The sequence below is a fragment of the Triplophysa dalaica genome, chromosome 9 (assembly GCF_015846415.1).
Source record: "Triplophysa dalaica isolate WHDGS20190420 chromosome 9, ASM1584641v1, whole genome shotgun sequence".
NCBI classification, from domain to species: Eukaryota; Metazoa; Chordata; class Actinopteri; order Cypriniformes; family Nemacheilidae; genus Triplophysa; species Triplophysa dalaica.
The window spans coordinates 15,792,009-15,805,241 of NC_079550.1; the positions used below are offsets into that span (position 1 = coordinate 15,792,009).

A 13,233-nucleotide genomic window follows, 5' to 3' on the forward strand; every position below is an offset into this window, starting at 1 on the left:
CATGTATTTCAGTTTGCAAGAGACAATGAGGTGTACTCTGTGGCATTAATTGTATCGGCACCACAAGGTCACTCTCTGGCAGAAACTACTGAACAGACACAACGTACAGAGACAATACTGATTTATATGATGTGTGTATTTAATCTTGAGGTGAAACACATTTTGCTGACATTTTCTTTAAAGCTGGCAAAATAATCCTTAGATATATGAAGGAAAACCTCACAGCATATCTCATATACACACACCCAAAACTTTAAGTAACTGCAAGTATTTGGGCGTTATTTGGAAACAGAGCAGTCAGTTACGGTCAAAATGTTGGTTTACCACAGATGAGTCAAGCGCCAAACTCTAAAACCTGTCATAAGATGGTTAATGTGCGGTTTGAGCTCAAACCGAAATAACGCAGACTGAGTGCCATTTTGTGATGTATATGTGCGATTGTAGCTGAAACGGTGCTGTGTGTTTCATTTGCAGGCAGCCTGCGGTGTTTGAGCGAAGCTCCTCAGACATAGATGAGCTGAAAGGTCAGTGAGTTCCTCGCTGCCACAGCGACTGCCAAGTACAGCCAGACACACTCTATTAGATGCATAATAAAACTGTTGAAACTCTGAAATCTCTCGCTGTTTCTCCCTTTTCACACACTCACTATTGCATGATCCTAATGTAAAACAAATTCTTTCAACACTATCCAAAATGTCTTTTTTTGTCAAATAAAGTATACAAAGCAATCAACTTGTTCTGTTTTACTTTTTTGAAGTACTGCTGCTTTGAAACTTATCCACAGAAATGAATATTTGTAGTCAAATTGGCCCTTGCTTTTGTAAGAATGACAATGTCGAAGATGTACAACGTATGCATTGTGTGCTTCATCTGTTTTGGATCGTGGATGCAGAATCTTGTTTCTTCCAGTTTAAGGCAGAGTATGAGATCTGAATCCTAAAAGGACGAATTAGAGGGACGGCAGGTCATGGAGTACAGGATGCCGTAGGAGCCCAAAGCAGACATAAGCCCCATGCTTACCTGACACAGAAAACACCTGCTGCACAACCCCTATTGTTTGCTTGCTCTTCGTGGCACACGAAGAATAGCTCTTTTGATGTTTTCCGAGTATTAAAGCTTTATTAAGATGTCCACTGAAAATTAATGAGGCAGATAAAAAAAACGCAGCGTTTCTCTTTTGGTATATACAGTGAGGGAAATAACTATTTGATCCCCTGCTGATTTTGTAAGTTTGCCTGCTTACAAAGAAATGAAGGGTCTAACATTTTTATGGTAGGTTTATTTTAACTGATCTGAAAAATCTGGGGATTTTGTTTTTATAAAAGTTATAAATTGATTTGCAGTGAAATAAGTATTCTAAGTACCCTACCAAATAGCAAGAATTCTGGCTCCAAAGATTGGCATTGTGCCTATATGGACCACATATTAGTCCTGTCACTTTAAGAAACTACAGCTTGTTATGTATATAAAAGATGCATGCCAACATAATCTGTATCTTCCATTCAACCTCTCCACCACTAAGGTCAAGACCAAAGATGATCATGAGAAAGGTTAAAGATCAGCCCAGAACTACACAGAAGAAGCATGTTAATGATTTCAAGACAGTTGGGACCACAGTAAGCAAGAAAACCATTGGTAACACGCTATGCCACAATAGATTGAAATCCTGAAGCACCCGCAAGGTCCTCCTCCCCAAGAAGGCCCGCCTGGCTCGTCTGAAGTTTGACAATGAACATCAAAAGGATTCAGAAAAGGCTTTGGCGAAAGTGTTTGGCACTGCTGCGAGACCAAAATTGACTCCTGTGTTTGGAGGGAGAGAAATACTGACTATGACCCCAAGAGCACCATCCCTACAGAGAAGCACAGTGTTGGAAACATTATGCTTTAGGGCTTTTTATCTCTGCTATGGTCACAGGATGAGTTCACCGCATTGAGGGGCTGAGGGACGGGTCAGTGTACCGTAAAATCTTGAACCAGAACCTCCTGCCCTTAACTAGATCACTGAAGATGGGTCGTGGGTATTATCCTTTAACATGACAAAGACCCAAAACATATTGCCAAGACAACCAAAGAGTGGTTTAAGGAGAAGCATACTAAATGTCCTGGTCAGTCTCTAGAACCTAGTCCTATAGAAAATCTGTGAAGAAAGCTAAAACTCAAATTTGCTAAGAAACCTTAAAGATTTACAGACGAGCGGACTAAAATGTTTCCTGACACATGTGCAAACCTGGTGACCAACTATCAGAAATGTTTTACCTCTGTGCTTGCCAACAAGGGTTTCTCCACCAACTACAAAGTTATGTTTTGCTCGAGGATCAAATACTTATTTTACCGACTGAAATATTTTATACTCTGAAATACTTTTATATTCTGTCTCTATCAGTTAAAATAAACACACAATAAAAATGATAGACCCTTCATTTCTTTGTAAGCAGGCAAACTTACAAAATCAGCAGGGGATCAAATCATTTTTCCCTCACTGTATTTGGCAGACGGGCTTAGACACAGCCACGGGCCTGCAACACATATTATCATAAGCCTCGATTGTAAATTCATTAGTCACTCCAGTTTTTTTCTGCCGCCTCTGTATGCGTCAGATTTGCGTCAGGCACAAACCTCACAACTGTGAGACCTAAGTCTACACGGATGTAATGCCCTGAGTCAGCCAAATCAAACATTCTTTCAAGTTGTGTGTTACACAGAGATATTAATCCAACACATAAATATAACTCTTTGTACTCTGCAAAGCATCATGTTCACGGAAACTCTGAACTCAAATATTAAATGTATTAAAAGCCATATAATGTGCTTGTTTTACAGAAACATAAAACTGTAAGGACACTTCTTTTTCAGATAATTGAAATGTACGTTTCAAAGCATACTGTAGCTAAATCATATTGGAGGGAGTCATGTTTTGAAGCTGTTCTGTTTTAAACGCTGGAGAGATGACATATTGTACCTCTCTCCCTTCACCAGGCCCCTGTCTAATTATACATTCCAGTGAGCGATCTCCACTCATGTGACCTGTTCCCTACTTGCACAAATTCATATCCAACTGTAAGTCAGCCCAGAAAGATACAACAAGGTATATACAGAAATCATGGAGCTAAATTTTATACTTTTTAGACTCTTTACATACATTTTAAGACCACGTCAAGTTTTAATGCTACATTGGCGGCACTTTGACTTACATTTACTACATACCGATTGTAAGATAGCACAACTAAACAGTCTTAGTTTGTGATGACTCTGTATCAATGCAACATAATTCAGAAGGGCCGGAACGAAGCACAAGATAATTAATTGAGCGACTAACCCAATGCCAGGTTTATAAGAAAGCGAAACGAGGCTACGCTTCACACCTTCCGACACACAGAGCTGTACGCCTCACGGCTATTTCCAGAGACGACCCTCAGCCATGGTTCTAACTCTTTATCCTCCAACAATTTACACGAAAACTAGCATTTCCCCATTATTTAATGGGTGTTAATAGACCTCCCATTATTTGCTTACGTAATGATTAAATTCAGACACAATTTTGCAGATGACCTCTTTGGACAAATATGAAAAGATGATAGAAAATGTAATACCTTGGAAAATGGCATTTAAGAAGACTTTTTAAAGGCCTTAATATTCTCTAAATGTATTTATCGACTTTTAATACTTTTTAAGATCCCAAGGACACCCTATATAAAAAATCTATATACAGTACCACTTATAAGATAGGTATCTGTGATCACAATGTATTTTAAACCACAGAGCATGAGCACCTTTGAGTCTTGTAAGTAACTTGCCAAAACCCCAAAGCAAAGGTCCAAACCCTTGACCTGGTCCATGAGAGCATTTGGCTTTAGGCACAAAGCAAACAATGTGCAAACATTCTTACCTTTCATCCAAAAGCGCTGATGATGTGCCCGGTGCTGCCTGCCAGCATTCAGTATTTTACATGTTTCTGGTGTAAATACAACAGGAAAAGTAAGTGCTGATGCAAGGTTGTTTTTGTTCATTGCTCAAGTGTTTACACATGTTCATGTTCTTAAGTTCACATCTATTTATTTTTAGAGCCTTGGAGGAGCAGGCGTATGCATGTCAAATAAACCAAGAGAGATTTTGGGAATAACAGCTGTCTGAAATGAATTACCTGCCTCTTTAGTCTTTGAAAATGGGTAACACTCTACAATAATGTGATATACGTTAACATTAGTTAACATGGTAGGAAAGACAAACTAAAATTAGTTAATGGCTGGATGTACTACTACCAACAGCCAACGCCTCTAAGAAAAAATCTGCATTAAGGCAATTTATACCTTTATGATTGCTTCAAAGTCTTGCTCAAAATGTTAAATATATGTCATTCACATAACATATGTCTTAGGTCTTATTGCTTTTTATTCTGGTATAAATTGATGTTCTAAGGTTAGGCTACTACTCACCTAGTTACTATGTTCACGATTATGCAGCTACAGTTCACTCCTGGCAGAATGAGTCCTGAGGATGCCGCAGTAATGAACGACCACTACAAAACAGGTAAGTAAATAAAGTTAAACCAGTCCAAGGGCTCCAGCAGCTAATTTATGCCCATAGAACCACACTGCACTTAAAAAATGTAAACATGTCTTTTCCTATATGGTAGATTTTAAAATAAACAATGCACAAAATTTAAATATATCAAGTGAAAAGTATTCTCTTCTCATGTTCTGTTTTATGAGATTTCTAGATAAAGTCTGCCATCTAGTGACGTAAACCATGAATTACATGAATTCTGTCTGGTTAGAGACATTTTATAAAACTTTTAAACTAAATGTATATAGAAATACACTTAAATATAGATTGGCCTATACAAAGTGACTTGTGAAACTGAACTTTAAGCTCTTTTGTTGAGTCATTGAATAATAGCCAGAACTGGGCTTTCATCTCCCTATCTAAGGAACTTTTTATAAGAACTGACTGAGATGCACTAGAATAATATTTATGATCTACATATTTACAGTGACTATAGGGTAGGTTAAATCCAGTTACATGTAGCCTATTAAAAAAAGTTGTTTACAGTTCAGTTTCGTGAAGTCTGTAAATGCTTTAAGGTTTATTTGACCTTGCACTACAGTAAATTTAGGCTGCGGCATTGAGCCATTATTTTTAATATGTTCAAATGCTTACAAAACCTTAAATATTATTCATAATTCTAAATCATGAGTAAATACCAATGTTCTCTATTAGACCCACCTGCGTTTCGCCAGTGGAAAAGTCACGTTGTGTTAAATAAAACACTTCAAGTAGGACCTAAGTATTAATATCCTCATCTTTCCTCTTGAGAGATTCTGTGTGGCTGCTTCATATGGACAATTCATATTTCGCTTTATATAAAGAGGAGGAGCTTCGGGAGCGATTGACATCACGAGACGTAATGACAGACAGACGTTAAAGTTTTATGACAACAAAACAGTAATTTATACAGTGTATATTCAATGCAGTATATATATATATGCTGCCATATTAAACTATTAGGAGAGAGAGAGAGAGAGAGAGAGAGAGAGAGAGATAGAGAGTCTCTCGAGAACCCATTACCATTACTCAAGCTCAAACCTAGCACGATATGTCAAGTCCTATCACGACAAAAGAACAACCAGCACACACAACAAAACAAAACAAAACAAAACACAACAAAACAAAACACACAAACTGACACTATGACAGGATCCTGTCACCCTCCCTCAGAACATTCACCAAAACTTTGCTCTTTTTCTGTTTATATTAAGATATAGATAGATATATACATTGTTGGGTAAGTGACTCTGAAAAAGTAATTAATTACTAGTTACTAATTACATATTCAACAGTGTAATTAAATTACTGTACAAATTACTCTCACCAAAATGTATTTAATTACTGTATCCTATATCCACCTTGACTAGTTAAGTGATTCAAGGATAGACATGAAACGGCTCTTTTAATTCAATCAAATAAATAATATTAAACTACATAAAGTAGTATTAACTGACCAAAGTATTACAAATGTAAGAAGTATAAATTAAAGCATGGATTTTAAAGTTATACTTTGAATTTTGATGTCAATTCCACTATTGCACACACATATATTACACAAAGTATTTAGTTTAATTACATCAAAATTAACTGTAATTACATTACATAAAAAATAAGAGTAATCCCGTACTTTACTTTTTTAAGGGAAAAGTAATTAAATTACAGTAACTAATTACTTAGTGACAAGTCACACCCAACAGTGTTTATATACTTTTATTTTATTTCAATCTCAATCTGTATCTGTGCATGTTTATATTTTTCTGCTGTGCTCTGGCAATGTAAAAATGTGTTTTATCATGCCAATAAAGCTTTTGAATCTTGACTCTTAAGAGACAGATAGAGGTGTTTTAGTGCTGCCCGCAAGAGGGCAGTGTATGCTGCCAATACGTAAAATGGCGCTGGTAACGTAACTCGTGACGTAAAAGCCCTCATATTTGTTTTCATCGAATGTTTTTGTTAAAAAAAAGAAGGTTATTGTTAATCTCTGTGCAAAGATTCAAGTCGAAATGGAGGCCCGTTGTATTTGGGGGATTCAAAGAATAGAAACTGGTACAAAATGCCGTCCAGTGGTGCAGGTACAAATCTATTAACTTTTGACAGCTTTAAACTTTTTCCAAATCTGTGTATGGTTTATAAAATCTTAAATTTACATTTACATATTTAGCAGACGCTTTTATTCAAAGCGACTTACATTGCGTTATCCTATACATTTATGCATAATTATTTGCAATCACCTGGGATCGAACCCACAACCCTGCTCTTACCGCTGAGCTACAGATGGTCTGGTCTCCTAATATTTCGGTCTGCTTTTGGATTATCCTCCTTCTCAGTGAAAGCTTTTACCAATTTGAATATATTAGCTGATTTTACCTATTTCTCTCTTACTCGGGATGTGTATAAGAAACTATATTATATTGCTCTCTTGTGTTTTGTGTATGTATGTTTTTTAAATGCATGTTTACCTGCCAAGGGACTGCTGATGGAAATTAGCATGTCGGCTAAATTCGGTACAATGCATGAAATGGGAACATTATAATTGTACATGCTCCCTTTCTAATAAACTTAAACATTTATAAGTAGGCCTACAATAACTTTTCTTCATCCTAATTTGTACATCCGAATTCCACAAATATTAACACAACTGACAATAATTCATTCATCAATTTCATGCCTCGCAGTCTTCTATTTTAATAAAGGCAAATGACAAAGGAAGCGAAACCAGGTAATACCACAAATACTTTGAGCATGTGATCTTACAAAAGGATATAATTCTGTAGTTTAATTAACTCTGAATCTTTCCTCTTTGCCTTATGTAAGATATCTACTGCAACACTGTAAAATAGCGCCTGTGGCACCTCCATGTTCCTGTAAGGCTGAACTGTGTTATAATAATATTCAGGGTAACGCTGTGGCACAGTGCTGTCAAACCCCTTCAGAATTTCACCTTAAACACCTCACAATATTCTGCTCTCCTGCAGATTTGATCAAAGTACAGCTACAAATAGAGAGCCTCGAAGTAAAAGTGCACATACTGTTCCTACCATACAGATTGCTATGTTTTTTCCCCCAAAATCAGAGTGAACCAGGAGAAACCGAGCTGCTGATACAAAAGCATTTTTACTCTTGGGAATAGAGCCACTCCAACAGAATAGTGCTGTGACTGACAAGAGACCAGCCCGTCTTCACTTTCAGCTGTCAGGTTGTCTGCATACATGTTTTCTTCATTTGTTATTTTACCATGTTGACCACATGCAGTGCTACTTTAAACCATTTTAAACCAGTAGATAGCTGACCATTTGTAGACTTCAGCCTCTTTTTTTCCCCCACTGCCATCTATTTGATGTTGAATGTGATATCCTTCTTTCTCTCTGTATCCTTTCCTATCTGTCCGCATCTGTGTGCCGCTGACAAAAGCAACCGCCCAAGCGTGTTCACAAAAGAATAATGCAAACTGTGCAGAGAAATGGCGTTTTATGCTTTACCTATTTATCTTCTGGCAGTTATTCAGGCTTAGAGGTCTACCGGCTCAACAGCCTTATGTTATAAATAACTTGCATGCTATTGTGGCAGTTTCTCAGGTGAACGCTGATATCTTTACACCTTTACTGAGCATGTATGCCACCACTTCAGACTTATTGTAGAGCTTTTTCAGCGTTTGATGTTCCTCGTTTTTTGATGCTTCAAAGCCTCGCTTTTTTTCTTCGTGTCATCTCAAAGACCATTCTTGTTTGAAATCCTGGTTCAAAATCTTGTTAGTGTTGGAGGTTTTGATTCAATTTTATTATATTTATAAATACATTTCACATAGATTTTAAAATGGTAGATTTGAGTGTGAATGTTTGTGTCTCTCTGTGTTAGCCTTGAGATGGACTGACCATCTCCTGTCTACCTAAGATAACTCGCTGTGACCTCAGTATGTATACTGGGTATTGTCAATGGATGAAGGCATATTTTAAGATACCTTTTTTGGTATTTTAAGTCTAATAATTAGGGAAGACTTTTGCTAAGCCATTTGTGGGTTGATAGATGGCTTACCGAGCTCTCTTAATCCTGCTTCCAATATATACGTATAAAGTGAATCTGTAGACAGAACGTGCCTCAAAGCTCTCACAGCGACAAGAGTGATATTTTACAATTAAGAATTGAGCCTTTTTGTCATTATTTATTAATCACTCGTATCAACACTTTTATATGACTCTTGCGTCTGAGGAACAAAATAAGATATATTTTTTAAATGTCTCAGTGGTTCCCTTTCTGTCGGTCTCTCGACGTTGTGTCGAGAACGACAGATGGGGTTCGCCCTTGAGAACCAATCAACTCTGACTACTATAGAAAAGGCCAATGAAATTTGGCGAATGCAATTTGCATGCCGGGCTCCGCCCCCGGAAATCCGGTATAAAAGGAGGCCGGCGTGCAGCATTCACTTACCTTTTGTTCTTCAGAGCCATCGCTCATGAGTACAACTCAGGATTCAATCCTCTACAACTACACGCTGGTGCTACGACGTGTTACAGCGGATCGTCCCTTCCTGCAGCGACCTTCCCCTGGGCGTCTCGGCGGTTCCGGAGGTGTTAGAGATTTTTTCTAAAAGTCCTTTTCAGGACTGACTGAGCATTCTCCAGCGCGGCATGTCCCGCTGTTCTCTTGGGTGCGGCACCCTCATCGAGGAGGGGGATGGACACGATCGCTGCATTAGGTGTCTGGGCGTCCAGCACACTGAAGCAGCGTTCGTTGACACATCTGCCTGCACTGCGGGCAGATTGTCATTCAGAAGTTGCGGTCACGGGTGGCTGTCTTCCTACGGGAACCAGCCACCATTTCGTCTGCTACCCGGGCTGTGACATCTGTGGCTACGGCCCCGATGACCACCCACGTTAGCAGCGTTAGTGATATGGGGAACTCTGCGAACGTAAACCCGCCAGCCAAGTGCTCACGGGCCGATCGCACCCCGATTCGCTCTTCTGAACGTTCCCCAACCGGCGGTGGCATACCGTCCGGATCCTCACGCACACACTCGGAAACGATGTGTGACGTAGATGAGATGTCGCTCGCAGCATCGGAGGGAGACTGGCATCCGACTCTGCCGAATCCAAACTCCACCCCCAGCGGTCGAGTTCAGGAGGAAGCAGAAGTGATGTCATCCGTGCTAACCCGGGGATGCGTGGTTCCCGAGGTCGGTGCGCGGTGCAAACCGCGCCCACCCCGGGTGCCATGTTTTTCCCGGAGGTGCATGAGGAGCTGTGTAAAACTTGGAACGCTCCACTCACGGACCGTTCCAGTGAAACCAGCTCCGGCTCCCTTACTTCCCTCGATGGTGAGGCAGCCAAGGACTGCGTCGAGATCCCCCGGGTGGAACGTCCGCCTGCGGTGCACCTGTGCCGCGGACGGCTACCACCTGGGGGGGGATCGACCACTCCTACCGTCCAAAGCACGTAAGACTTCGGCATCACTGGTGTCGAAAGCTTGCGATGTTGCGGGCCAGGCTGCCTCCTCTCTCTATGCCTTGGCCATCCTGCAGGTCCGCCAGGCCAGGGCGTTGAGAGGGCTCCACGAGGGTAAGGCCGACCCGGGTATAATGCAGGATCTCCGTGCCACCGCTGACAGCGCTCTACGGGCGACTAAGGCGGCGGCACGGGCCCTGGGTCGGACGATGTCCACGGTAGTGGTCCAGGAGAGACACCCCCGGCTATACCTTGTGCAGAAGAGTGACAGCAAGGAAGTCCGCTTTCTTGATGCACTCATCTCGCAGGGTGGGTTGTTGGTAACACCGTCGAGGACTGCGCTCAGCAGTTTTTTGACGGCGAAGCAGACAGTGGCAATTAACCACATTTTTTTCACGCCGCGACTCGGCCGCCTACAGGCCTCCGAGATCTCACGTGACGTCTGCTTCCCTGCAACCCAGGACCCTTTCGACATCGGCTCCGGTTCCTGTGCCCCCACAGGCGGCACCCCGGAAGCAGAGGTCGAGGGGGAAACCTCCACCCCGTCAGCAACCTCCTCGCGAGAAGGGACACTGACGGGAAGACCCCAGGGAGAACAACATCGGGCCCGAACCTTCACAGCCACGGCTCTGATCGGTCGGTACGGGACGACTCCTGCCTCGTCACCAAAGCCGGGCCCTTGTTAGGGCTTGGCGCCCACTTACTCACTGAGTTTTCTGTTCTCCCCGGGTTTACTTGCAGCCGATCGCACACTCCACTGGACTGTGCTCGGCGAACCGACCTCACACCCTGGCGAGGCGTGAGGTCGTACACATACGACAGCCGTCACCACTCTCAAACCGACAGTGCGTGCCGTTGTCCCGCCAGGCAGGTAAGCAGGCGGAGCAAAAACCTTCCCTCCGGGGACTCCCCGCGACATGGTTAGCTCCGCCAGCCGACGAACCACCCCCCGTGGGAATGATGAAGCAGACCGTCCCCTTGGTCACCCTGTCACAGTCCCTGGGAGCTCGAGAGCTGCCCACACTGTCTCGCTGGCTAATGAGGGCGGTCCGTCTTGGTTACTCGATCCAGTTCGCCAGAGACTCACCCAAGTTTCGGGGCATCATCTCTCCCTCTGTCAGAGGCAGGGACGCCTCCGTACTTCGGGTAGAGGTCACCACCCTTCTGGCAAAACAGGCATCGAGTTCGTCCCTCAAAACCAAGATGTTCAGTGGGTCACCACCCGCACTTCATCGTTCCCAAGAAAGACGGCGGGTTGCCCCCAAAGGCTGCGTACCCTGAACAGAGCACCTTCACAAGCTGCCATTCAGGGTGCTCACACAGAGGCGCGTCCGGACATCTATGAGGTGTCAGGATTGGTTCGTGGCAATCGACCTGAAGGACGCTTACTTTCATGTCTCGATCCTCCTCGACACCGGCCGTTCCCACGGTTCGCGTGCGAGAGGCGGGCATATCAGTACAGAGTCCTCCCTTTCGGTCTGTCCCTGACCGCCCTTTCTCCCTGAGAGGAGGAAGGCGAGCGGGTACTAAACTATCTCAGCGACTGGCCTATCTTGGCACACTCGCGAGATCTGTTATGTACACAAAGGGACCTGGTGCTCCGGCACCTAGGTCGATTGGGACTCCAGGTCAACCAAGAGAGGGGCAAGCTCTCCCCAGTGCAGAGCATCCTCTTTCTCGGTATGGAACTCAGCTCTGTCACCATGTCGGCACACCTGTCCGCAGTTGTGCCCAACCAGTGTTGAACTGTCTGAAATGAACATTTTAGGCAGACAGCGGTCCCCCTGAAACAATTCAGAGGCTCCTGGGACACATGGCGTCCTCGCGGGTTAATACCCCTCGAGTTGATGCACATGACACCGCTCCAACACTGGTTTCAGAGTCGAGTTCCGAGGAGAGCGTGGCACACCGGCAGCAGGCGCATGGTGATGCCGCCCTGCTGCCGACGCACCATAACCCCTAGTCTTTATGACTTTTTCGACGGACTCAGGTCCCTTTGAGCAGGTTATGAGGCAGGTCGTGGTGACGACTGAAGTCTCCCTGCAGGGGTGCGGTGTAGTGTGCAACGGGCACGCAGGTGGGGTGTTGGACGAACCCCCGCCTGCGCTGGCATATCAATTGCCAAGAGTTGTGGGCTATGCTACTTGCACTGAGCAGGCTACGGCCTCTCGTGCGAGACATGCACGTGCTGTTCCGAGGACAGCACTATAGCTGTAGCGAATACAGATCGTCAGGGTGGCGTTCGCACACAGCAGCTAAACACAACTTGCTCGACGCCTCCTCCGGTGGAGTCAACAGGTGACTCGTTCCCTGCAGGCCACACACCCCGAGCAAACTGAACTAGACAGCCGACGTGCTTTCTCGCCAGTTTATGCCTCGTGGAGAGTGGCGACTCCACCCCCGTGCAGTCCAGCTCATTTGGAGGCTGTTCGGGTAGGCCCAGGTAAAACCTGTTCACCTCCCGTAACACCACCATTTGCCCGCTTGATAGTCCCTGCCCTCGGCACGGATATCCTTGCGCACAGCTGGCCGCGGGATGGGCGGAAGCACACCTTCCCCCCCCCAGGAGCCTTCTTGTACAGACTCTGTGCAAGGTCAGGGAGCAGGAGCACCAAGTGTTATTGGTTACACCACACCGGTCTAACCGCACTTGGCCTCAGAGCCGATGCTCTGGACAGCGACTCCCCCTGAACCATTCCCCTGACAGAGGACCTGCTCTCTCAGGGGAAGGACACGTTCTGGCATCCCAGATCAGACCTCTGGAACACCCATGTCTGGTCTCTAGACGGGACGAGAAGATCCTAAGATGGCTACTCCCCCTATACGGCTGAGACCATCACCCAGGCTAGGGCCCCATCTACTAGGCGGTTACACGCCTCTAGACGGTGCCTCTTCTCGTCCTGGTGTCTTTCTCAACGAGAAAGACCCACTGAGGTGCTTGATCAGGATTGTGTTCCCCTCCTCACGAGACTGGAGACTAACATCTCCCTTCCACACTGAAAGTGTATGTAGTCGCTATTGCCACTCATCACGACTCAGTCGGTGGAAAGTTTCTAGGGCAACACGACCTGGTCACCAGGTTCCTAAGCAGCGAGAGGGCGGAATCCGCCTCATCTTTGCTCCATACCCTCTTGGGACCCTAAGTGGTCCTGGGGAGCCTCAGGGCCCCCCAAAGAGCCCCTCGGAGGTTCCGATCTTCCTCATAGAGTAAGACGGCCCTCCTGACGGCGCTCACTTCCTTCAAGAGGGT

General features: G+C 44.2%; 1 long non-coding RNA gene across 1 annotated transcript in view; it reads left to right on the top strand.

Annotated features, from left to right (window-relative positions):
• Window positions 1-6,455: 6,455 nt before the first annotated feature.
• LOC130429238 (uncharacterized) overlaps window positions 6,456-13,233 on the top strand; it is a 41,586-nt gene continuing 34,808 nt past the window's right edge. The window contains exons 1-2 of the long non-coding RNA XR_008907561.1: window positions 6,456-6,617; window positions 7,619-7,741. This is a non-coding gene — a long non-coding RNA (uncharacterized LOC130429238). The remainder of the gene's footprint in view (window positions 6,618-7,618; window positions 7,742-13,233) is intronic.